The sequence below is a fragment of the Arvicanthis niloticus genome, chromosome 2, assembly GCF_011762505.2.
Source record: "Arvicanthis niloticus isolate mArvNil1 chromosome 2, mArvNil1.pat.X, whole genome shotgun sequence".
NCBI classification, from domain to species: Eukaryota; Metazoa; Chordata; class Mammalia; order Rodentia; family Muridae; genus Arvicanthis; species Arvicanthis niloticus.
This window is the reverse complement of record NC_047659.1, coordinates 21,897,417-21,925,349: the sequence shown is the minus strand read 5'-3', so window position 1 is coordinate 21,925,349 and position 27,933 is coordinate 21,897,417. Positions and strand designations below refer to the sequence as shown.

General features: G+C 38.2%; 1 protein-coding gene across 1 annotated transcript in view; it reads right to left on the bottom strand.

Annotated features, from left to right (window-relative positions):
* Arhgap15 (Rho GTPase activating protein 15) overlaps positions 1 to 27,933 on the bottom strand; it is a 585,234-nt gene that overhangs the window by 94,533 nt on the left and 462,768 nt on the right. The window lies entirely within an intron of this gene.

The window sequence follows — 27,933 nt, the reverse complement described above, 5'->3', positions numbered from 1 at the left end:
AGGAAATGAACTCAGAAGGAGGAAGCTGATTACTTTTCATCTTATGCCAATCATTTCCCTTTTCACTTTCTAGTCAAAGTCAAAGGAATCTAATTTGGATTGACCAATAATCATGTGACTATGAAACTTCAGTGTGTGGCCAGCAAGTCTATTGCATTAGGCTACTCTGCAGTAGACACACAGGTTTCAGATTCCCCTGCGATCCAGCGGGTAAGCATCTTCTTCAGTCTCCTGGACAGACAACACAATGCATAGCTAGCTGTCATATACAGACCAGAAAAATTGTTCCCAGCGTATATAAATCCCAGACCAGGCATTACACAACCAGGGTTTAAAATGTCACATGTAAATCATCCAGAGTTAAGCTGCTTAGGAAACACAAACCATTCTCTAAGGACATATGAGACCAGAACTTCAGAAGATGCTGTCTCACTGTGGGATGGCAGAGAACAGCGGCTTGCAGACCACCCTGGTGTGTAGTAATCAACAATGCAGTGGCCCACTTTATAAAGGCGTCAGACAGTCTGTAAGCAAAAAGGCAGGGCCTCCAACTGAGACAGGCCTTGCTAATAAGTGGCTTCAAGGAAAAAAAGAAGAAAGACAGCTTTTAGCATATGCAACAGGTCGTATCACAGACTTCTTTTTTCCTTTTGCCAACTACCTTCTTTCTCAAGGAACAACTCCATCAAGAGCCTTGTCCCTAAGACCAGGAGCCATACAGTGTTCTTACTCGGCTTCTCTCATAGCCCTCAGTACCTTGCCCATTCCTTGGCTGGGCTATGAGCCCTCTGAGAGCAGCACTGGGGACTGTTTGTCTTGTCTCTCCTTCCTCTTTAATGGTTTCTTAAGAAGTTATTCAAAACATAGTCAGAACAAGTTGCGGAGTTCCAGCACTGATCTTAGCTCCCTCAGACACGGTAGGCAAATTGTTTTTTCTTCAGTATCCTCACGAACAAATGGGAACCGTGGAGCTTTAAACATTTTTGCAAACTTTTAGCATGAGAGACTCGGTATTTGAAAGAACAAATGTCGGGGATGTAGCTGAATGGTAGAGGAGTTGTCTGGCACATTCGAGACTCTGGATTTAATTCTAAGCACCACAAGGATGAAGAGACAGAACATGCTTTTCAGAGAGTGCATGCTTGTGCCTACCAGGGATTTGGGTATGTGTATCACTAAAAGCTGAATTTTCTGAATAATGTAATTATTACTTAAAATGCAACAGTAGAGTTCATTTCATTTTACTCTTCCAGACAGATTCTATAGCTCTATGCCAAAATCATTTGAAAGAATTTCGTTTACTTGGGTGGCTTATATAACTCAGACACAGATGAAATGGAGCAAAGCAGTTACTCCAGGAAGTATGAAGACATTTCAGTTTACTTATACTTCCGACATTGCATCAGCAAAATTCTTCAGCAAAGGCTATACCTGCTGTGATAAGTACAGAGACTCAAGCACATTTTATCAATAGGGCAACTTGTACAAAACTGGGTACATAAACAGAAAATAATAATGTTGAAGGAAGTATAATTAATTAATTCAAGCTTAAGATAAGATCACTGGATCCTGCTGACCCTACATGTTAATCAGTTGATTGATTAATTGCTACAATCATAATAATTATATGGTACACATGTAAGTATACTTAATGATAGTATAGACTTAGAGTTAAAAGTTCTTTTCAATCTGCATGTCTTTTTTTCTCGAATCAAAAGAGTTGGTTGCAGTTTTCAGTAACAATGTCTTTTAGCTTATAGAGCTGGAAATCTTATCTCGAAATTAGATACGGATCTATTTTCTTCATCCTTGGACGTTTTTGGTGATTACTTAATATTCTAATAAAATTAGTAAGTACACCCCAGGGAAATAGGAATGTTCCCTTATATGTACTTGACAAACCACAGCAATCTTCTACAGACATGCTCACTGCACGAAGGCCTGCAGTTAGCATATAGCAGAGGTGTCTGTGAGCATATTATTCTCCATTCTGGGCTTTGGATATGTGACTAATGATCATAGCTTTAATGTGCATAGCAATTTATATATGGACGAATCCACTTTTAGGTTTTTCCAATCCCACGACAAACATACTGCTCTCTTACGAAGCTATAGATAGTATAGCATCATCAATTTCCCCAAAGACATTGTTCTGATAACATTCAGCTTCTGATTGCTCGACATCCTCATAGTTACAGCGCTTCAGCTGTGTGATGTTGGAGTGACTTTGTAGAGCTGAGAATGATGACTTAGTGGCTATTCTGGGCTTGGGACACATCCAATTTGGTACTTGAGTGTATAGTGTACAGCCTAGGAAGCAGGAAGCTGTGGCTGGTCTTCTCCTGCCTTTTCCATTCCATTAACAAAGAAAGTCTTAAAATCTAATATCCCTTTCCTCATGTTGTATCTCCCAATGCTGACCACAAAACCTAGAGCTAACATTCATTAATTTTGGATATATACTTAAAAATTTTTACATACTGTAATTCTTAATTTTCAAAGTTATGAAAGATTTTAAGGTTTGTGAACAGATTAGCCACCATTTAGAAATAAGATTCTTAAACTTTTGCATGCAGATAATCTGGAGAGCTTGAACCTACTTGGATCCCTGAGCTCTGTTTCTACAGACCGTCTTTCCGAAGGTATAGTGTTAGATGTTAGGACATCTATAGTGTTAGATGTTGTGTATAATAAGATGACAGGTAATTCAGATGCTCACAGCCTTATATTTTGACTCATATCTAAGTATCTTGTTCCAGCATATATTCAGAGAACACATATACATCTGGCAGTTGCTTTGGGAAGCTGTGTGTGAATCCTATGAAGCAAATGCACAGATTGAAACTAGGGCAATAAAGTCACTTATGGTGATGGAATTTAGAATCAGCTTGGCTACTAAACTTAGGACATGTCTGTGAAGAATTTTCTAAACTCAATCAGAATGCAAGTAGTACTGTTCCATGTGCTTGGGTTCTAGTCCACCTAAGAAGGAAAAGGCCAGATGAATACAACATATAGATCTCTGTTTCTGACTACAGATGCAGTGACCAACCTCCTCATGCTCCTAAAGTCAGGATTTTCCCATCCTGATGGTCTATATCCATGACCCGTGAGCCCAGATAATCCTTTTCTTCTTTAAGTTGATTGTGTTGGCTACTTTGTCCCAACAGTGTGCAAAGTAACTCTACTTAAATCATCTTTGGATAAGAGCCAAGGGGAGAGAGCTTTTTGGGCGTTTGTGTTTCCTTTTCCCCACAAACTGTCCTGCCAGTTACCATTAAGATTATTTTCTCGAAAGCATAGTTTTCAATTTTTGACCACTTTCCTCAAAAATCTAAAATAGGAATTTTTATTGTGTCTTGGATAAGATTTAAACTATGTATACTATTAAAATCTCTGTAATTCATTAACTAATATTTGTTGCTCAGATACTTGCCTTTTCTATAGAGTGACCTCTGCTAGGCAATGGGACAGAGAATTTAATTAGATAATTTCAGGGTGTGCCTCCTTGGAATTTTAATGCAGGATTAACTGTATCTGTTCTCCCTCATCTCCTACTGTTTATCTCCAAAACTCTTGGCTTCATCCAACCAGATACCTCCCTTTCCCCTAAACTGTATTTGTCTCAGGGTGGGGTCTCATGCTCATTCTCTGGCTGATATCCCAAGTATCACATACCCTGCTGCCTCCTTTATGAAGCAGACTCTGCTCTATCATGTCTCTCTTCTGTGGCACATTTATTGTCTTTATTGCCCACTGTCCAGCTGGATCACATTAAGTCATTATTTTCTCAGTCAGGGACTGTCTCTCTCACTTTTCAGTACTTCCCTCAAAATACACACACCTTGGTTTGAAGCAACATGGTATGACATCCATCTATCTTAGAAGAAAGAGTTTAACTCTTCCTATGTACCCTTGTGGAGAACTTTTGGGGCTGCTTGGCAGGAATCTGACATTGGCCAAGAACAAGGAAATTGGGCTTTAGGCAGGAACCTGACATTGCTCCATGACAAGGAAGTAAGTTCCGGCAGGAATCTAATTTTAGGCTAAAACAGAGAAGTAATTTCAGTCAGGAATCCAAGTCTTAGGCTAGAACAAAGAAGTAGGCCTCAGGCGTGAACGTGACTGTGGGCTAGGACAGGGAGGTAGGATTAGATATTTTTGTCATCCTGATGAGCCTTTAGAAACAGTGATCATGAGAGTGATCACAGGAGTGATCACAGGGACTTTGTTTATTGCCTTGTTTGTTCATTGACTATTTGTATCTATTGTATTGGTGGCTCCTCAACCTAGAACTGACCTAAATACTTGCATGTAGTTAAAATGGTTTAAAAGAAAATAGGGAAAAAAATAAACTATCAGCCTCTGAACTGGCTGGGGTCATGCTGCAATATGGTCTAATTGTCTTTTTCATTTAATCCTCACTCCTTCGATGGAGAACCTGTTGACTGACTGAGCTGGCTTGGTGATATCTTCACCAAGAAATAGAAAGAAAACACAGGACTTCCTGAGCTAATGGCACAATATAATCACCCAAGGGTTTACTCCTTTTTTAGTAGAAAATATTGGACCTTATTTCAAATGCAATGAACAACAATCAAATCTATCATTTTAGTTTTATGAATCTGTTTCTATAGAAGTGATTTGAATCAGACCACTTTGGAATCTCCTAGGATGACTAATTATAAGATTACTCCTATCATTGTATACTTTTTAAAAAGTATTTTTTAATATTCCTTAAGATATTATTCTTCAGAAATGCACAGTTTATAATAAAGCAAAACCAGAAGAAAAAACCTAAGGCTTATATAATCATTCACAGACAAATTATATATATATATATATATATATATATATATATATATATATATATATTCATGTCCATGTCTAGTAACTAATTTGTACTTGGTACGATTTATATATGTACTCCAAAGCTCCTTTGTTAGGCACCAAATCCCCAGTGCAAATGTTGAGAGGAAGGACTTTTAAAGAGGAGATTAGGCCATGAGAGCTCCGTCTTCATGAAAGAATTAATGCCATTATCCCAGCTATGGGATCTGTTTCCCCTACCATATTCTCTCCTTTACTCCTCTTTCTTCCTCTCTTCTTCTGCTCATTCTTCTTCCTCCCATGTATATGTTATTATGTCTTTCCACATGAGACCTTAGGTCTTACAGCAGGATAACTTTGTTGATGAAAGACCTTTGAATGTAAAATTCCCAGTCTTCGAAATTTACAGTTCCTATTTTTCAGCCCCAGTTTGCTACAGTAGCATGGAATAGGCTATGATGGTACTGTAATGCTACATTACGCTTATGCTTTCTCTTAATAACTAGTGGCTTTTTGCCTTGAGATGTAATGTTTCAATAGAATAATTTAACAATTGCATTATATAAATTGTCCATTTAGTTTTCTGTAGGGTTTATTTTTATTTTTATTTATTTTTTTTTGTTGTTGTTTCTGCAATGTTAAGGATCAAATTCAGGGCCTGTGCATGTTAGACAAGCATCCTATTACTGAACTACCCACAATAACCTTCTCTAAAGTTCATATGAATTCACTCTGTATTTTCACTGTTATAAATAGTATTTCAAGAAGCCTGTTTGTACACATTCTCATGCACTTCTCAAAACACTTCCTAAGCTGTTCCTAGATATGTGCTTGCCATTACAATAGTATGTGTGTTTTAAGGCTTTTGGTAGACACACTCAGATGTGTGCACATCTGCGCATGCATGCACATGAACTTATACACACACATACACAAACACACACACACACAGAGGAGAGGGGAGAGGGGAGAGGGAAAAGGGGAGAGTGGAGAAGGAGAGAGGGAGAAAAGGAAAGGTGGAGGAATTCTCCAAGAATTTCTAAGACTAACAGTGCCAAGGATCTGAGAGAATCTGCATTCAGTATAAATACATATGTATATAGATACATATATGTGTGGAAATTTTGTCTTTCTTGAGGATATTAAATTTATTGGCTACCTTCCTTGAAAGTTTTCAGACACATTAGATACAAGAAGACATCAAAATAATTAGTCTCCTGAAGTAACTTTTGATTAGATGTATCATAAAAGCTAAAAAAACCTGAGGAAGGAGAACACTATTTTTTTGGTTGTTTTTTATTTTTAGCATGGTACCTTATTCTAGCCATCTGTTGATTAAATCACTGGTTCCAAATCATTTAAAATGGATGACAGATTTTCCCAACTCTTACTTGTGAGTATCAGATTGCTGAGGACAAGGCTTTCCTGCAGTTCTCTTACAGTAAATGAGGTGGCTCAATAGGTGCACACAGGCTCAGTTTTTTCCTTCTGCCATCTTGCTTGCTGTTTCTCTTTTCTTCGTCTCCTATCTCTCAGCATTCATGATCAGAACACACATTGCTAAGCAAACGTTTCAAAAACAGTGCCATACTCCACTGGGGAATCCCAACTCCACTGAAAGGATACTCATGAGTGCTGTTGATCAAAGCAAGCAAAAGAGGCCTCTGGACTACTTTGCAGGAGGGGCTGTTCCTTGGTGAGAACAGATGGTCCCTGATGGTGCTTTTAGCATCACACCATGCAAGGATACCTGCTTCGGTCTGCACAGGAAACTCAAGGGAACTATGTGCATGCATGGACCCAGTGCCACTGGTAAAATGAGTGTCAACAAGAGAGCAGGGTAGAAAGGATTTGATGGCAGATGGTGTGGTCTACAGGAAACGTCCATCCAGCTTTGTTCAGTCTATATTCTGAAACAATTCTAGAATAAACACTTAGTGCCATAATTTATAAGTATATCAGTGCCAATAAATCAAAATCCTGTAAACAGTCATGTTTATTATATTCTTCTTGCTTAATATTCATGACAGTAATTTATTTTTATGGTACAGTTTCACTGTCCTCTGTACCCGGGCTCTGCGTTTAAGCCTGGCAGGTTGAATTAGCAGGAGTGCAGGTAACCCTTTGAAGGCTGCAAAAGTTCACTAGCCAGTTAAAATAAAAGCAAATTGATTGCTTAAATCCACTACACTGACATAAAAAAAAATGTAGGGTCTAGTATCTATACGACCCACTGATAAAACAGAGCTTGTAAGCACAGATGAACATTTGGAGAGAACTAAGTAGTTCTTAAATTTATTGTCAACAAAAGAATGGAGTTAAGCAGAATTTCCACCTATCTCATTTCTTCGCCACCAGTTCTTCTGATTATCCACATGGATATAGTATAGCATTGTTGTGACTAATTACCAGGGCTTGTTCCAGTAGGAATCACATGAGTCAACCTCCACAAAGAGTACTGACTTTTATATTCGTTTTGTGTTGGAGTCATGAACAAGAGTGAGTTATGGTTTTTGCCTGAAGAGACTCTTAAGTCAGATTAAGAGATAGAAAAAAGGGCTTGGGATCTAAGTAGAGTATTTGCAAGGTATTGTGAAGCCTGGTTCAGTTCATAGAACACAACGGGAATTAGGTGAAAAACTATACTGCACTGCTCTGTAAGTAAGACAGGTTATATTCACACATAAAATCTCAATAGGGAGCTAGGTGTGGCAGTATATGGTTCTAATCCCATCCGGAACTGGGAAGGCAAAGGGAAGAGTTAAATTTCTAGGCCAGCCTGGGCTACCAAGCAAGATGCCTTCTTATAAAAACAAACAAACAAACAAACCAAACAAAAAAGCAAACTAACAAATAGAAAAACAAAAATGCGATAGAGAAAAATCCATAAAACATCGTCAGAAGAGAAAGCCATAGACAAATATACCTAGAAAACAAATTTTATTATTTTTAAATGCCCCAATGAAGAATACCATAATCTGTGTACTTTTCTGTATTTTTTTTTTGTTCTGTATCCACATATATTTCAGAATTTAAGAAGTGTATTGTGTCAGCTAGTTTTTATGTTAACTTGACACAGGCTAGAGTCATCGGAGAGGTGGGAGACTTAGTTGAGAAAAATGCCCACAATAAGACCAGGTTGTAGGCAAACCTATAGAGAATTTTATTAATTAGTGATAGTTGTGGAAGGGCCTGGCTTATTGTGGGTGGTGCCACTCCTGGGCTGGTAGTACTGGTTTCTGTAAGAAAGCAGACTGAGCAAGCCAGCAAGCAGCACCCCTCCTTGGCCACTGCATTAGTTCCTGCCTCCAAGTTTCTGCCTTGGTGGAGAGCCTGTCAAGACCTCTTTCTATGATAAACAGTTACATGGCAGTGTAAGCCAAATAAACCCTTTCCTCCTAAGTTGCTTTGGCCTTAGTCCTTTATCACAGCAATAGTAGCCTTAAGAAAGACATGTACTATCATCCAATATGAGAAGACATATTGTTAGTATTTTAATTTTAAGTTTAAAAACTTTCCTGGGTAAGGAAGGTTAAAATAATGGCTTTATTTTGCAAGCCAAATATGTATGTATGTATGTATGTATGTATATACATTGGTATATGTATGTATATATGTATGCACACTGGTATACGTGTATTGATATGAGGGATAAAATGATGGTCTGCTGTAGTTTTCTCTTCCTAGCAACATATAATGAAAATTGTAGGACATATCCTTTGTTATTTTCTATCCACTTTTAGAGGTTGTATTGAGGGCATTAGTCCTCATTTTGATTTATACTTTAATCATTTGCAATGCAAGGAGGATCTTACTGCTAGCTTGGTTGTTGTTTTCTCCTGATGCATTTTGCACAAAATAGGTGTTCTTAGCCAACATTCCTAAAAGATAAATTAAATGTTCCTTACAAATACATTTGCATGCCCTTCCACCTTCCCCATCTGTTAGGGGTGTTTGAATCTCACTGGTGCTTTATTTTATTTTTAAAAGTTTTCCCAGCAACCTAGGCCCAGGAATGAAAACCTGTAATGTTGCCTTGGAGACCAAAAGCAATAAAAATAATTGTTGAATTTCATTTGAATAGCGAAGACAGAAACAAAGAACAAGGTTCTGAGATTATGTGTACGATCAAGAAAGTCAATCATGTTTACGTGGTCTCTTCTCCCAAGTTCTAAATAGCACACTTTTTATCTAGAGCACACTACATTCTATTTGTTAATGCATTTTAAAATGGACAGTTCCTATCATTTTCTTCTATTCTTTGGATTTTACCTTGTGTGATCTATGGATGTTGTTGCTTTTACTTAAAAAAAAAAAAAAATCAGCGAGTTTTACAATGCAAATTGTGGTTATCATTGTAACGAATTCCCATTTTATTCATCTTACCTAGATCAATATACCGAGGGAGAATGACAGTTTGGCTCACACGAGCATTGCATTCGTCTCAAGTTTAACAAAGCAAACTGTCTGGTACTATGGTGTGCTATTGGAAGACCCTGGCAGTATGCTCAAGGGCCTCCTTATGATTGACCTAATGTTGTCATCAATAGCCTCCATTGAGCCTTGGTGTAGAAGGGATCCCCGAGGTGAAGATTTTGTACTTGGTGGACTCATAGAGAAATTTACTTGGAAAGCTGGACATGAGAATCCTCTGTGATCTAGTTGAGTTCAAGAGCATTGACAGAATACTTTGAGAAGGTCATCATAAGGACCTTTTGTGTCTGATATGCACCTGCAACTTCTTGTGTTGGAAAACAGCCACAGCTGCAACCCTTTTAACATGTTAATATGATTATAGAAGGAAAACTAATCAGGCTGATATTTATAAATATTGCTTTTGTATGTTTTGCTTTTGTAGTATTGGCTAAACTGAACAGTAGCATCATTTCTAAGGACATCTTGATAGGTAGTGAGCCCACAGAATGCCTGGTCCTCCCATCACTGGTCATGTTTATAAATGATAAAGGAAGTGACCTTTGCTTTAGATAATTTGAATCTTTGTCTATACCAAGGAAGTACAGTACTGAATGCTCTGATCAATTTGACATAACCTAGAGTAGTTTGGAAATAGGGACTCTCAATTGAGAAAATGCCACCATAAGATTTGCCTGTAGGCAGGACTGTAGTGCATTTTATTGATTAATGATTGATATGGGAGAGTCTTGATCATTGTGGGTCATGCCACCCTTAGTTGTTGGGGGCCGACTTTTAGCAGAAAGCGGCTATCAGCTTTGCAGCCATCTTGAGCCATATACCCTGACATGAGACTTGGATTACAATAGCCTACAACAGCTGAGCACACTCTGATAATCTTGGTTTAGATACCTTGAGATTAAAGGTGCGTGAGATTAAAGGTGTGTGAGATTAAAGGTGTGTGACTTAAGAGTATGACTTAGAAGTATAGAGATCAGAGTTAGAGACAAGACCTAAGGGCATGTAACTTAGAGGCGTGGCTTAGAAGTAAGACATATAAAAGGCAGAGACAGAACAGATCAGAATCAGACTATAGAGGGAGAATCAGACACATCAGACATTAGGTAGAGTCTGCCCTCACCCTCGCTCTTGCTGAACCCAACTTGCAGACTGGAGCGGCAGCTTGGGCCGGAATACAGTGGCCGCCCAAACGTGGTTCGGCCTGGGCCTCAACATTTTGCCTGGGCTGCGATGTTTTTTGGCCGCCCCAACGTGGGGCTAGTGTGGACCCCAACACTTAGTCATGTGATGCTAGAGTGTATGAGAAAGCAGACTGAAAAAGCCATGAGGAGCAAGACAGTAAGAACAACTTCTCCATGACCTCTGTTTCAGTTCCTACCACCAGATTCTTCCTCTGTTTGAGTTCCTGCCCTGAGTTCCCTCAGTGATGTACTAACTGTGGTGTGTAACTGTGAGACACACTGTAAACCCTTTCCTCCTCATCTTCAAGTTGCTTACGGTCATAGTGTTTTATCATAGCAGCAGAAACACCAAGACCATGTCTATGTGTATGTCTAGGTACTTCTATAATTGTGAAGGAGCTATATTGCATCCAGGGACTATATTTTGAAGTTGTTTTCTGCTGGTGTTTGCCATCAAGTATATCACAAATTAGGCATTTTAAAATATTTAAATCTTTATGTCAACTATGGCTAAAAACTCTAAGGAACATTTGAGCTGTTAGTCACAGTCTTTTTGTAGTAGGGGTTGGCTTTGGTATTGATGAGTGCTGACAAAGTTAAATGGTGGCTGTGGAAGATTGCAGTGGCTATGGCAAGTTCTTAAACAGCAATGGAGTTTCTTATGTCAATTGTATCTATTATCAATGAAAGATCTATTTACATTGCTAGGTATTGTTTGATACTATTTTACCCATGGCAGAATTTTCAAAAATTAGAGTCAGATTTTTCAAACCCTGTCAATGCTTTATCAAACCCATTTATGTAATAATCTAAATTATGTTTTGTCTTCTTAATGTTTGTGATGTCTTTGATACATCTTAAGATGGAATATTGGTCACACAAGATAAGCCACTCCTAGTTCATTGACAGTTAATCCTGAAGTCCCAGCAGTGCAGGCACATCTTGAGGCTTCTCTTCTCATCCTATGTCTCTTGTTATTTTCATTATAGAGCTATTTCAACCAATGTCTGCCTTTCAAAGTCATCATGAAAGTGGGAACTGACTTTTCCCAATCAACACTTGCTAACATTTTCATCCTCTCCCGTGAAATGCAAATGTTCTTCATTGCATTTTGCATGATAGATCCTTTCTAAAGGGCTTTCAATGTGCGTTGCCCAATTCCATCAGAATAATCACCATCTGTGACCACTATACCATTATCAAATATGCTTTTAAAATAATGAGACCTGAAAATCAAGATTATTGTTTCACCCAGTGGCTGCAGGATGAGAGGGGTGTTAGCAAGCAAGAAATCAACCTTACCCTTATTTTCATCTCTATTGAAGCCCTTAGGTGAGTATGCAGTAGTTATTGAACAATGCTACTTTAAAAGGTACTCCCTTTTCCAGAGTAGTAGACCTCAACAATGAAGTTAGAAGATTCTGTAGATTTTAATGTAAACAGATGTGCTCTTATCCTGGCTTTTATTTTTCTATCCACATAACAAAAGCAAACTAGACACTGTAATTCTCTAGTGTTCTAGGATTTTAGAATGATTTTAAATGATTTTATCATTCTAGAATGATAAATGGGCTTTGTCTTAAAGTTATATTAGCCTGTGATAAGAGAGAGAGCCTGTCCACTGAAGGCAGGAATTGACTTCTCTTTAACTATGAAAATGTTAGGTGGCATTTACTTATGTTATAAAGCTGTCTCACCTACACTGAAAATCTTCTGATTGGTACAGATAACTCCATTCACTATTGTAGCTAGGTATTCTGGAAAAGTTGCTGGGGTTTTCTATACCAGCATATTCTTTTCACCTTGAACTTTATGTCATGAGATGACATCTTTTCTTAAGCCTCATGAACCAGCCACTCCTAGCTTCAAGCTTTTCTGCTCATTCTTCCCATCTTCTTTAAAATAAAAATGGACTTAAGAAATTGTTGTAGGCGATAGATCTTTTATCTAAACTGCAGAAAACATTGTCTACACCAGCAGTAAGGCACTTCGCCTGTTTTAGCTTTCTAGTTCTTAGTTACATCCACGACCCAGATTACTGTTTTGTGCAAGAAGCCTTGTTTCTAGCTAGTCAAGGCTTTTACCATGCCTCCCTCACCAAGATTAATCATTTTTATGTTTTGGTTGAAAGTGCGAGATTTGAAACTCTTCTTTTTACTTGAGTTCATAGAGGTCTAATTTCAATGTTTTTATAGCTCAGGAAATAGGGATGTACAAGAAGAGAGAGCAAGATATGCAATGGCTATTCACTGCATATATACTATATGCAGCCATAGCACAAATGATTCTACTGAAATCCATCATCCTTTGTAGATGTAGTTCATGGTGTCTGTAATGAATTACAATTATATCATATGAGATCACTGATGACAAGACACACAACAGAAAAATACAACTTTAACAAAAAGCTTCATAGCATACAGACTCAATTTGAGTACAGGGTAGTGTAAAATCAAGTCAACAGACTTTTATGAGACAAGGTTGGCACAAATCTTTGGTTAAAAAGCACAATACCAGCCGAGGATGCTGGCATGCATCTATAACCTCAGCTCTTAGAATTAGGGAAGGGGGCTCTAGTTTCAGTGAGAGACTGTCTCAAAAAAAGAAAGAAAGCAATAGACAAAGACACTTTGAGATTGATTTCTACATTCTACATGCACACACAATCACAGAGAAGTCTACATAGCCACACTAACAGGTACACATAACACCACTCTTTCTCTCTCTCTCTCTCTCTCTCTCTCTCTCTCTCTCTCTCTCTCACACACACACACACACACACACACAAACACACACACACACTTACCTACCACACGCTCACACACACACCACACAAAATCTAAGGTGAAAATAAAATTAACTATGCCTATATTTCTGGTTTAAATTCTAAAATTACTCCAGAAGTTTAGAGTCCTTTATTTTGGAATGCTGGGATACTTATTTTCTGCACTCATCCTTTCTGGAACTGTATTTGAAATTCTTCTCAAAATGTGAATTGTTATCTCTAACAGCTCCATTGTTCCAAATGCTCTTATAATTTGTATTTCAAAGTCTCGAAGCTGTTAATTGTGGCTCAGGAAGGTTGAGTGATTAAAGTTTGGGACATGGGTTTGGCTCCAGTTCTAATTGTTAGAAACTCAGGTGAGATTAATCTTATGAATACACAGAACCTAAGACAAACTTTTCTCTTGGCTTCATTGTTTTGGCAGATCATGCTTAGAAGAAAAAAATGTTACAGGGTTGGCCGAACATCCCTGCATGTAAACAATATTAGAAAACACGAGAGAAAGTGATGCCTGGGACTGAACAATTCAATTTCAGATAACAATAACAGAATTAAGAATATAAATAAAGAACTAATTGAATCTTGTGTTGCAGTAGGAGGAGGATATTGTCAGAACAAAGGAGGAGACCATCTTATGCTGACAAATTTGCACACCTAAAACATTCTGTTGAAGTTGGATTTCTAGTATAGATTTAACAATTGTGTTGTCCTGAACTTTCATGTTGAAGCTCAAGACCCCACTGTGATAATACTCATTGGAGAGGTCTTTGGAAAAGAAGCCAGGTATAGATAGATGGATCAGGAGTACACAAGGGCAAAGTCTATGCCAGAGGTCAACAGTGAAGGGGTCCTCATTTTGCCTGAATTTGGACTTCTTAACTCCAGGTGTGTCAGAATTAAGATTTCTGTTTTTTAAGCCACGGATTCTTATGGAAGCTCCAGCTAAGACTAATTCCAAACTTCAGAAGGTCAAACCTGAAAGAGTGTGAGTTTGATGATGGAAGATCTGGAAACAATGATTTATGGGAAATTCCTAAAAGAGCAGAGGGAATGTGAGGAGACAAGAGACCTGTACATGAGCTGTAGTGTTGAGGGTCTTTTGGAGAAAGGCTCTGCTGGGTGCCTGATGTCCAGCAATGTGGGCTTTCTAGTTGGGTTTTAGCTGTTCTCTCAGTGGTTTTGTTCACGCTTTTTGATTAGCTCACACTACTATATATTTATTGAGGGAATCAAATTTCAGAAGTCCCGAGCATCAGTCACAAACATCATAGACAACAATTTCTGAGTGCTTTCCAGGTCTGATATCTGATTTCCTTCCATTTCTCTGTCTTTTCTGGAAACAGTTTTCATAATACAACCCAAAGGAATAGAAAAATCCCAGTGAATATTTTAGTGAGAAAGTGGATCCTTCATAGGTGTTGCTCAGAAATTCTGAAAGTAATGTATACAAAATGTCAAAGAATAATGTTACCATTGTGTTGAAGTGTCAGGGGTCTGAAGAAAGACCTCGAAAGATCAAGCTTTCATCTGTTGGGTAGATAGTCTCCACCTGCAACTAGCAGGACAGATGGCACTAATTATGTCTGCCCATCCGTTACTTGGCAGAGGAATGGAATTGAGATCTGAAAGGGTGAACCTTTCACATGCTGGACACTCAAGGTGAGAAGCAAAATAGCAAAGGGCCAAGAGCTGATTGTCTGGTTAGACAGTAATCATGAGCTCAGGCCTTGGGCATTTGACCTTTGAGAATTGCAATTTTGAAAAATAAGGGTGTTGCTGAAACCAAGATGGTAGAAAAAGGGAGGAGGGAGCTGCACATTTAAACAGAAAAATTACAATTAGTGAATGGAAAAATCCACACAGATATCCTACATAATTTTTATAGTTCATGAATAGTTTTAAAAATCTATGTGTAATTTTATCTCTCTGAACATTACTATCTCACCCTCTTAAACAAGCCCTGATAGTTGTTTTCAACAACAGTCTGTTTTCCGTACTTCTGCTTTCCAAAGTGAAATGTCTAGAAATGTCTGCATCAATCCTTGGGAGGAAATGTTCTATTCTAAACTATATGGCTATGGTCAGCTCTATCAACATAAGCAAAACTCCCCTGGGTGCCTTGCATCACACATACAGCAGCATCTAGAGTTTAACTCTGCCAACAATGAGGAGGGAACATAGTGAAGAAAGGCTATCTTCAGAAAACTTAAGATGAGAAAATATTCAGAGAACATCTTTCTCTTGATAGAAATATGAAGGGCTGGAGTGAGGACACATGTGTGAGCAATTAAACATAGGTGTTAGTTGGAATTTTGTTAGTGTGAGAAGTAGCTTATTGTTAGTGTGAGAAATGCCTTATTCCAAGCTCGGTTCAGTCTGTGTCATTGCCTCTGTTATTTCTGAACCTGTCATGCAGTGTCATATCACGATGAAAGTCTATGGTGTACTAGAACTGACCACTTCATAGCAGACAGGAAGCACAGGGAGGGTCAAGGACAAGGTGTGCCATTCAAATGCCCTCAGTGACTTACTCTAGCTGGACTGCTACCTCTCAGCTCTTCATTCAGATTTGGAATCTATTTATGGATTAAAATATTGATTAAGTCTGAGCTTGTATGATACAGTAATCTCTGGAAACAGTATAATAGCCACAACCAAAGGAATGCTTAAAGAATCTCACAGGTATCGTTCAATCCTATCAAGTTGACAATCAGGATTAAGAGTCAGAGTTTATAACAACAGTATCAGCAAGTAAGAGGGCAGAGGTACAGTTGTCACTCCATGAAAAGTCTGAAAATAATATGTGTGAAGTTAACCTGGGGCTTCTTCTGATGAAAATTGTCTTTTTAAAGCCTCCTTTTAGGAAGATAAAATATGTACTGTGTGACAGGTGAAGCATTTATGATTTGGGTAATGAGTATATGCATGTACCTCTGTATGCCTTTTCTTCTCTGTGTGTGTCTGTAATATTTGTTGGATATAGTTTAGTTGGCAAATCACTGAACATTTTAAAAGTTTAACAAAATCTATACTGTCACAGGATCTTCAAAGACTATTGTATAACTTTGTCTACCATACCCGAAAAGTGCTCGCTTCCACATACCAGAGAATTTAAGCCCAAATGACCAGGACACACAGCAAAATTAATTTTCTAACTTGAAGATGAATTACTTTGGTGTTGTCAGTTTTGGTGCCAAACCCAAACTGACACATACTGTACCATATTGTGTACCATGGGCTTGCTAATGTGTAACAGAGGCAAGACAGAATCAATTAGGAGAAGCTGAGGTAGGCTACAGATTATGAAAAAGGATGTGAGCAGAATGAAAGTAGTCACACGCATCATTTGATATAACTGTACCAGAAGAGAGATGAGTAAGTACAGACAGGAAGGTCTCCTAAGATTATACTAGTTAAGTGGTAGTCTGATTATAGGTTACCATAATAAAATTGGCTATTATTGACTCATCACTGTGTGCCGAAACTGTAGAAAATGAGGTAATACAATTAGCATTTCACCAAAGTGTTTGAACATTTTCATTGAAATCGCCATTTTATCCAACAGTTTTAATAGATGCAAAATTAGAGGCCCGGGGAAAGAAGATCTTGTTCAAGGTTTCAAAGCCAGCACATTTTACAGTTAGAATTTGAATAGTAGTACAGTGTGTGACGCAGTTGAGGCATTTCAAGATTTGGTTGAAAGGGGACATCTGAGCAGCAATATGGGGCAGCGAGTTTCAGCTAATGATGAGCCAAATTCAATGTGCCTTCAATATTTGAAGGAAAGCATTGGCTCAAAGGGCTGTCATGTGATGGATGAGGCAGAAAAATATCTACAGAGAACTTATGTGCAAGCAGGTCCTAGAGAGCTTTGAATCTTTCACAAGGATTTTAGCTTTTCCTCAAAATAAAATGAAGGCAGTTCCAGTAGTTTGTCTGTTTTTTATAATGGATAGGTTGAGGGAAAAGTTGCTGGACAAGCGGGATAGGATGTCCTCCTGGAGATGGAGACACCCAGAGTTGGTGGTGGTGGATGGAAGATGTTGTAGAAGGTCCACGGTGGTGGCTATAACCCAGTGTGAACAGAAGCATATGAAGTGAAGCAGAATGGAACAAAAGGCCACAACAGCTTCAATTCCATCATGGTCTATTGAGGCAGTGAAAACCAGCCACCCGAATCTGTCATTAGAGGAATTGGTGAAGTTAGCCATTTTCCATTGAGTGCTAAGCAGAAACTCTGTGCCTTGTTGTGCATTTTGGTTGTATGTTTGTGCAGTGAGGGCAGAGCTGCCGAGAACACTCACTCATGAAGGCCGCCATACTGATCGCTCAGCTTGAAACAATTACTGCTTTGAAAAAGTGACCTTAAGGACATGGGAGAGGACAAATAAAGGTTTTAAGGAAAAGCAAAAGGCCAGCACTACACTTTCTAATGGGGCTGATGTCTTACTACTCAATTAATTTCACAGTCAAGGCCTGAATTTAATTCTGAATCACCTTCTAGTTTTACTTATAAAGGACTTTCATTAAGCCAAATTAAGTAGATTGAAGTCTGGTTGTTTATTATCTAGTACTAAACCATTCCTACAAAGAGACACCTGTACAAGCCATTTGGCTCTGGTCAACTATAATTTTTACAATTTAATTATGAGTATAATTAGAATGAGTTAAGAGACAGGCTAGGCATCAGTCATAAAATTTCCACTACGCTTACACACAAGAGCCTACAAGAGTGTGTGTGTGCATGCACACACACACACACACACACACACACACACACACACACAGAGAGAGAGAGAGAGAGAGAGAGAGAGCGAGAGAGAGCGAGAGAGAGAGCGAGAGAGAGAGCACCTGAAGCCTATGAGGATATTTGCTTTCAGTGGAATTTTTCAGAGGTATCTGTAAAATTTATTTTTACTTAATTTAAATCTTTCTTGAAAGTTCATTGATTGAAGATATTTGAAGATATTTTTATATATTATTTTTATGTCTTTGATTTCTTTATAGTGAATCTTTAGAAGCTTCTTTTTTTAAAGCAGTTTGTTACATCATCTATTTGCGTCTACCCGCCACTGTAGCCAACTGTTCTCCCTGCTCTGCTTCTTTTCTCCCAAGGATGTAATCACAAAGTTGATGATGCATTAGAAATAGCTTGACCACAGGGCAAGGAAAAGTCAAGAAAGGAAAATATTTGCAAATATACTTGACTGGTTTTTCTCCCCAATTACCTATTCAAAATATACTTTATCAACAAAATGACATGGTGACCATCCATGGCAAAGCCATGGTTACATGTAATGGGTTCTTTTGGCCATGAGATAATGTCTTAAATCATTTTTATGTGAGGATAGTTGTATTGACATAGTTACAGGTATGTGTATGAGTTATGCTTAAGGAATCCACATGAGGTATTCCTTAAGGTATACTCTAACTTTGGTGTCTGATTGACTGAAATATAACACTTTTTAATCTTACGAGTGTCATTTCTTACAGTTTATTTTAAATAATCAGGTAGTTAATGTTTACAAATACTAGACATGAGGGTACATTGTCACCAAATGCTCATTGAGTGCTGCTTTTAAATTGAAGCCTGGATTGTTATGTACTATCATTTCTATCTCATTTTATTGCTGGACTGCCTAACTGGTGACACATCTATACACACACACACACACACACACACACACACACACACACACACACACACATATACATACATACACATTCATATGCAAAATGAAAGCAATATACCAAATGACATAAGAATACTTATTTACCTTATATGTATGCACATGAGATTTACTTTGAGAAACTGAAAATGGAGACAAAGGGATGGGGACTGTACATTTGGTTTTTTTTTTTTTTTTGCTGTTAGTATTTGTTTATTTAACCAAAGTGGTAGCGTTTGACAGTACAGGATGACTTCAAACTTGTCATCCTCTTGCCTTATCCTCCCAAGTTTAGGGTTATAGAAAGCACCTCATGTTCAGCAGCACAAGGTCTATTTAATGAAGAGATTAGCAATGATTTCATTTGATGCTGCTGCGTACATTCGGGACATTGGTCAGGAGTGGGACAAAGTTATTAAGTTTACATGCGAATGACAAATCCATCAAATTCACTAGTCCAAACTCATACACCATGATGGGAAAGAGCTGAAATGAAGATGGCCACTACATTGACTAGCCAGTCCTTTAGGAAGTGAGGTTTGGTTCAGCTCAGTCTCACACATATCAGTAGTATACTCTATAGGTAAATGCAGGAGGCGACCCCTCTCCTTTACTGATAATTATATAGTTTTACTTCTATCTCGACTCTGTTGATTGCTTTAATTTGTGCGAAGGCTGATGGATTTATGAGTTAATGTTACCGTATGCAACTTTTAAAGTGGGAGCTATTTTTACAAACAAAGAGAGGGGAAATATGTTACTATAAATAAAAACACGACTCTTCACCTATATCTCTTAATGGGGGTGGGGCTTGAATATGTTATCTTATATAGCCAAAGGAACTTTGCAGAGATATGATGACAGCTGAGTCCCATCTAATCATGAACATCTTCAGAAGTAGAGGATGGAAGCAGAGGCATGTTACTGGGGCCAAATAGGGAGATTGCAGTGTGACGTGCAATGGATTCTCCATTAGCCATTGTTAGATGGTAAGGTGGCAGGAGAGGGAACGATTCCCAAAGTGGTCTCATGAGGCTGGAGAAGGTATAGAGATGGGTTTCTCCTGGGATCTTCAGACAGGAATACAACACTGCCAACACTCTGATTTTAGTTCAGTGGGAGCTAGGTTAGACTTTTGTCCTGTTGGACATTAAGATGATATATAGGACAAATCTTAAGCTTCTCTGTTTGAAGTAATAGGTTATGGCAGAAGGAAAAAAAAACTAGTATTTGTGTAATGTAGAAAACAGGAGACTTAGCTTAAAAAGCAGACAGCAGTTTCCAGATGAGCATTTACAGAAATACTGAAAACAGCCATTCCAGTGTGCACCATGATGACAGGAGCCTCTATATTCAAGGGGACAAATGACTGTGAATAAAGTGTTGCCTTACAAGCAGGAAGTATGATGTTTTGATTCCTAGCATCCATATTAAGGAGAGAAAAAAAAGGCATGGTGGTACATGTGTAATCCTGGAGGGAGCAAGATGAGAAGTGGAGATAAGGGACCCCTTGAAATTTGTAGGTTTACAAGATAAAATTATATGCCCAGGAAGAGCCCCCTTTCAGACAAAAGGGGAGGCACCAGAGGAATGGCACCAGAGGTTTTCAGGTTGTTCTCTGACCACTACACATGTGTCATGTACAAAAAGTACCTACATGTGCACAAGAAAGAAATGAAGGAAGGGAGGGCAAGAGAAAGGCAGGGAGAGAGGGAAGAAGGGAGGGAAGAATGAATGAATAAATGAACGAGGGCAAACATGAATTTTTGCAGGCAAATGGCTGGAACCAGAAAATATCATCTTCAGTGAGGAAACCCAGACCCAGAAAGACATACATAGTATGTACTCTCTTATAAGTGGATTCTGCCATAAAGTACAGGATAACAAACTACAACCCACAGACCCAAAGAAACTAGGTAACAAGGAGGGCCCAAGGAAGAAAGCATGAATCTTACTTAGAAGGGAAAATAAAATAGATATTGGAGGTGAATGGAGGGAGGGAATTGGGTGGGAGATGGGATGAGGACAGAAACATGGATGGGGATCAGTTGTGTGGAGAAGCTTTGCAGGCGAGGGCTGGGATGGAAAACAGAAATCAATGGGGGCATCTCTGGGACTAGTCTGAGGCCAGGGATAGGGGAGGTTCTGGGGAGTCTATAGGGGTAACCCCACCTCACACTTCTACCAACTTGGGGTTTTGGAGACTGAAATGGCCACTTCTTGTAGCCAGGCAAGACTTACAGTGGAGGGAGGGGGGACATCAGCCACCCACAAAATCCTTGACCCAAAATTTGTTCTATATACAAGATGAGCAAGGATGAAGATAGAACAGAGATTGAGGTAACCTCCAACCAATGACTGACCCAACTTGAGACCCCCATTTCATGAGAAAGAGCCAACCCTGACACAATTAATGGTACTCTGCTATGATTTTAGACAAGAGCTTAGCATCACTGTCTTCTAAGAGGCTTCATCCAAGGGCAGATAGAATCAGATGCAGAGACCCACAGCCAAACATCAGGCAGAGCTCAGGGAGTCTTGTCAAAAGAGTGGAAGGTAGGATTGAGTTAGCCAGAGGGATCAAGGACACCACAAGATCTGCAGAGTCAAATAACCTGGGCCCTTGGGGGCTCAAAGTGACTGAACCAACCAAAGAGTGTGCAGGGGTTAGACCTAGGTCCACTATACGTTTGTAGCAGATGTGCAGCTTGGTCTTCATGTGGATCCCCTAACAATTGAAGTGGGGGATGCCTCTGACTCCATTGCCTTCTGTTGGTTCTCTTGTCACCACCTGAACTGACTGGTTAGACCTCAGTGGGAGAGGATGCCCTTAGTCCTGCTGTGACAAGATGTGTCAGGGCAGGCAGGTTAACCAGGTGGGGTTTCACCTACTCTGAAAAGAAAGAGAAAGTTAATGGCAGGATTATGAGGGTGGGACTGGGAGAAAAGGGGGGCAGGCTGTGATCAGGATATTATGTGAATAAATAATTAATAATAATTAATGAGAGAAAGAGAGAGAGAGAGAGAGAGAGAGAGAGAGAGAGAGAGAGAGAGAGAGAGAGAGTTAGAGCAGGTCAAAGACATGATTTAAAAATCTTGGTAATTGTTTTCTAAAGAAAGAATTCAGATCAGATGGAAGGAGAGATGAGAGGATCTCAGAGGAGCTAGAAGAAACAAATATATTGTATGAAAAATATCATTCAATAAAAGAAAATTTTAAAATATTCAAAATACAAAAAAGAACAAAAAAAAACAGAAAAATAATTACAAACTCCAAGAAAAATTAAAATGCCCACCTAAGAAAATCATTATCTAATGGCATAGGGAGTAAAATATGGCCCCTCATTTAAGCAATTTTAAAGAATAACAATGCATATTATATTTCACTAACTGAAAAATTTTCTTTGAGAAGTGAATGAACTGTGTAGGAGAATGCCAAAGAAGACGTGTTTGCACAGCTACCATGAAAGGCAGCTAACAATATTTCGGGCACTGTAGCTGTAGTATAAATATTGCTTATTAGTTTCCTAATGGACAAATCCCTGTGCTTATAGCAGCATATAAAATTTAAAGAAGTCAATGCACAATTGCTCCTGTGAAAGACGAGAGATAAAAAAGAATGTACCAACCTTATAAGGGGCAGTTATCAGATATTGCTCAGTGTTAGTAAAACAATAAATATGTTTTAAGCATACTATTTAAACATGAATATAATGAGAGTAAATTTGAATGAGTTGACATTTTATAACACACAAGAATATTATCAGTGGTTGATATATTTGTAATATTATAAAGAAATAAGAAAATAACCATTAAAGTTATTTAAAAAAAAAAGCTACTGACGAGGATAATAATTATTCTTGTGAGCAGGCCTCTAGAAATATGTGAACATATTTTCTAGAATAAATGATATTTTAGGGCATTATGATTTATTTTTGTTTGTGCATATGTGTTATAATATGGCAGAAACAAAAACAGAAAAGAGAATGCTAATAAAATTAAACTTGAAATAGTGATCACATGAAATAAGAAAATGACTTTTTATATGTTTGAATAAATTCTAAATAAGAATGGGCCAGAAATCGATTGTGAAAATAAGAGAATAAAGTTTAAAAAATATGCCTTGAGAAGATGGTATTTAAAATATTGATACTTTTGACTGCCAAGTAATAAATATTGAAACATTGCTTCCTCTTAGAAAGTTCTATTGTTTTATATCTATCTTAAAATTTCAATATTTAAATTTCTGACCTCTCACTTAATTCTAAATTCCCTTACTATTTGAGACAGGGTCTCCCTGTGCTGCCCTTACTGGCCTGGAACTGAATATGCAGCTCAGGCTGCCTTCAAACTTCTCAAATGCTATCTTTTAAGTATTGGGATTGAAGACAAGAGCCATCACAACCAGATAATTTTAAAACCACTTTAAAAAGAAGAAGAGCTAATATTCTAAAGAATGTTTTAGGACATACAGATTTTGCATAGGCTAATTTAATAAACATATGTTTGTCAATAGCTAGGTAGTTTTTTATTGAAATAAGTATGAAGAGTAGTTAGTATACTGGTTTTAGAGCTTGGAGTTGAGTTCTGAGTTGAATTTTCAAGCTATGTAAACTCAAGACTCCATTAAAAATTTTAAAAATCACTTATTAAGTACCTGATACCCATATTGTAAGAAAAATGTTATTTTATTTAGTTCTCATAGAACCTATATGAGTTTGAAATTATTTTCCATGTGATCTTTCTACTTCATTATTGTGTTCACGGTTAGCCTGAGGATTCAGCAAGAACATGCCAATGAATGTAAGAAATGCCAGTGAAGCCCATCTCTTCTCATTTCCTTTTGCAAGATTGCTAAGAAAAACCAGACACGAATACAAGGAAAGGACACTCCATATTGTCTTTTGTCTTTAAGATCTGTATTTATCAGAATTCAAAGATGGCAATAATGATATAGACAGGGTATTTCCCAGGATTTAAGTCTACTTAAAAGATCCACAATGACCTCCAGCATCTATCACATGATCGATCACACCTCTTACCATGGAATTCTATGGTGGTGACATTTGTCTAACAAGGTCACATTTACATTACATGAGCTAGTTCCAGGAAATCAAATCTTTGCTGATGGTGGGTTAAATTCCTGTGAAAAATGTGCTGCTAATTTAATTATACTAACCTCAGGTACAGAATATCTATCAGTAGTTGGGACCCTTAAATTCTGAAATATAAAACTAAATCAGGGCTTTTGTTGCCCCAGTGTATCAGACAGGGGATCACTGTAGCATTTGCAAGTTCTTGTGAAAAGAAACTATATTTAATTTGTCCAAATGAAACTCTTTAAAAATGTAAGAGATTTCTGTTCACTCTTCCTAGAATATGCGACGATGAATTTAAAACATTTAATGAGAAATAAAATAGCCCAAATAGTGCGAGCAGGCAGGTCAACTGTTTTCCCTAGAAATATCATTCTTCCGTCTTGCAAAGTATTCCAGTAGGATGGAAAATTCCATTGGCTCTGTTCGCTTTGGGACTTTCCCATGAAAACACATCTCTCAGCTAGGGGCCCAATAAAAACGTTAAGCCTTCACAAACTGGATTTACTAGTAGTGAAAGAGAAAATAGAAATAATGCTATGACAACAGGAAATGTGGCGTTGATGGGAATGATGCTTTGTTCATGCCTAACCAAACAGCAGAAACCGTTTTAAGCATTTCCACTAACACACAGTAAATAATTTGATGCAAAGAACTGTTTATCCAAAAGATGAAAGAGCTGAAATCAGAGAGAGGGAAATCAGAAATTAGTCCTTCCAGGAAGCCCTTAGCTCCTCCAGTGTGGGAGGGCAAAGACAAGAGGGTCTGAACCACAAGATGGAAGCTGGACTAGAGTGGTCCTGTCTACTAAAGCTCCATGCAAAAATAGTAGCCCCTGAGGCAGTTAAGTAGGTAGCAGTAAAGGATTAGGGATAAACAGTTAAGGGGGCTGTACTTGTCTCCCAACTTGTCATGGTTTGGATATAAAATGTCCTTTGACATCATGTGCTTGATCAACTGTGAGTACATTTTAGGAGATTGTGGAATTTAAGAAGTAGTGCTTAGCTGGGAGAAGTACAAAACTGGGAGTGGGTCTTGAAGCTTATATCTGGTTTGATTTCAGCCCCAGGTTTCTCTGCTTTCTAGTTTGCACAAGGTAAGCAGCCCTTAGCTGGGAACTCCCATCACTATAAACTCTGCAGTGCCTGCTACTCCAGGATATATGGTACCTTCTAACCTTTAAGTGGCTTCTGGGAGACATTTGCTCACAGAAATGAGAGTGTGATTAACACGCTCCTCTACCTGCTGTCTCTGCCAGTGGTTGTCTACCCTCTGCCATGAATACTAGTTCCCAAGTATACCTGTCAAATCTTTCTGCTTAGGGCCAACCCCAGGATGGCGTAGAGCACAGAGGAGAGTGGCACAAGGATCTGTGGGTAACATGGGTAATGGGACTCAGACACAAACAACACACACCGCATATTCTGTTTGAGAAACGTTAACAGCGTGGATTTGTGAACTTTCAATGGGAACTATTATAACTGTCCAAGCAGCACAATGTGAGCTGTGACAAAATCCAAGACTCTTCTATGCCTGCATATAAATGTCCACATAATTTTGAAAAAAAAATTAGGCTTAATTATGTTAAGGATAGTTAAAAGTGCCCCCTCTGGTATGACTTCTCCCAGTACTGAGTACCAAAGTAACCACTTCCTCATCCCTGAATGATATTTAAATTAGAATAATAGTCTAGAGCTTCTGAAGAGTTAGAACACAGAACTGAGGGTATTGCTCAATGGCAGACCAGTTACCTAGCATACTAGAGGCACTGTGATCTATACCAAGCACAGGAAAAATACAAATAAAGTTTATGTTAAAAACACATGTACATAGTTGGTATATTCTAGTTTGTCTAGCATTGCAACATGTTCTCTACCATTTTATCTTATGGCTTCTTCCCTACATTTTGTACATCACACAGTGGCATTCTGGTAATTTTGATTTGCTAAGGCAAGATTGCCAAGAATTGTAGTCCAATTATCCTTCTACAAAAGTACCACAAACTGCATACCTATAATGTATACAGTGCAATTGTAGGAGCTAAGACCAAGTCAATAACATTGAGTTCTGAGGAACCATTTTCTGCTTCATTTGACCGTGATAGTTAGCTGTGTCCTCACATGATTGGAAGAGATAAGTTATCACTCTAGGTTTTTTTTTTTAATTTTTTACTTCCTTTTAGTAGTTCATTATAGAGTTTTCTATCATCTATCTATCTATCTATTCATCTATGTATCTATCTATTCATCTATGTATCTATCTATATATCTATGTATCTATGCATGTATGTATCTATCCATTCATGTATTTATGTATCTAGCTATGTATCTATGTGTATATCTATCCTATCTATCTATCTATCTATCTATCTATCTATCTATCTATCTATCTATCTATCTAACTGTGTGTGTGCCATTAAGACTGTGCCATGGTATATGTATGAAAGTTAGATGACAACTTGTAGGAGTCAGTTGTCTTCTTCCACCATATGGGTTCTAGGGAGAAAATACAAGTCTGTAGGCTTGGTAATAAGCAACTTTACCTTCTGAACTGCCTCACTGTCCCTAGAGATTCTTTTATAAGGTTGTTAACCTTATCAGGAGGACTCTGCCTTATGCCTCAATCACCTACTAAAGACCCTACCTCTCAGGAGTTTCAACATATGAATTTTAATGGGAGATATTTTATCTTTTCATTTTCAGATTGCTTTCTCAACACAGGTCACCTAAAAAGCTACTGCCAGCATGCATACAACATTTTGAATTTTAAAATGGACTTTATTAAACATGCTCTTCTTCATATGCATGATTACCTATTTTATAACTGTCTACAAAGGCTCTCTCTAAGCCACTCCTAGGAGCCTGCTGCCTGTCTCCTCTTTGCCGTTCAGTTCTAATCATGCCTGTCTTACTGAAAGTAGTTCAGGCTTAAGTCTAAAATATCTTAGAAATGACCACATTTCTTGTAGGAGTTCAAAGGACACATACCCATATGAGCTCTGAGGTACTGCTTAGCCTATGGGATGGCTCTCTAATATCTCTGGAATCGTGTGAATTCAAAGAAGTAGGAAGCTTAATTGACGGGTATCTTATATAATAGTCCCCTGCTCAACAGATATGCAAGTATGTTTCCAGATGAGATAATTGTCACCTAAAAGCATAGAGGTGACAATGTGAAACACATATTACTAAATATGCACAATTAAGAAAGTAATCTGCCACAGAAGTCTTTATCATTTCCCAGATTGCCCTCACAGTGTATGTGCGTGTGTGAACTAAGAGAATATCAGTGTGGTGAACGAGAGGCATGCTTACTGACAATTTCTTTATTGTCTTTTTAAGTTGTAGGTTAGAGGACCTGAGAACTATGAATCATTGCTCTCCAGAGGGCTAAGAACTCTAGGTTCACCCTTACCCCCTAGACAAGAGTACTCTTACGTCTTTACACAATAGCTAGACAACAAGACAATCTGAAATTGTGAGCAGGATAAAGGAGAGACTGGGAGAGAAACCCTCCTCTTTATTCTATTGACTTCATTTCACAAAGCTTTAAAAGAGTGTGAAGAATTTTTCCCAGTGAAAAAATAAAAGAATGAAAGGGCATATTGGAGGGCTTTTTTTTTTTCTTCCAGCACTGGCCCCCAAGTCCTCGCTCCTACTACTGGGAAGCCTTCACACACAGCATCCAAGATCAGACCTCCTAAGAGGACCGTTTTTCCTTGGAGATTTTTCTTGTTGGGACTTAATTAAGCTCCTGCCAGGCTTGCAAGCTTTTTAATTTTACCTTTCTTTTTTCTCTCTTTCCCTGTCCTTCTTATATCCGCCTGCTTGCCAGGAGATGTTTCCAAGCTGTCACAATTATAGTAAATGTACCCGATGATATTAAATTTAGTGATATTCAAGTGTTTGCTTTCCCAAGGATCTACAGCAAACGTTTTC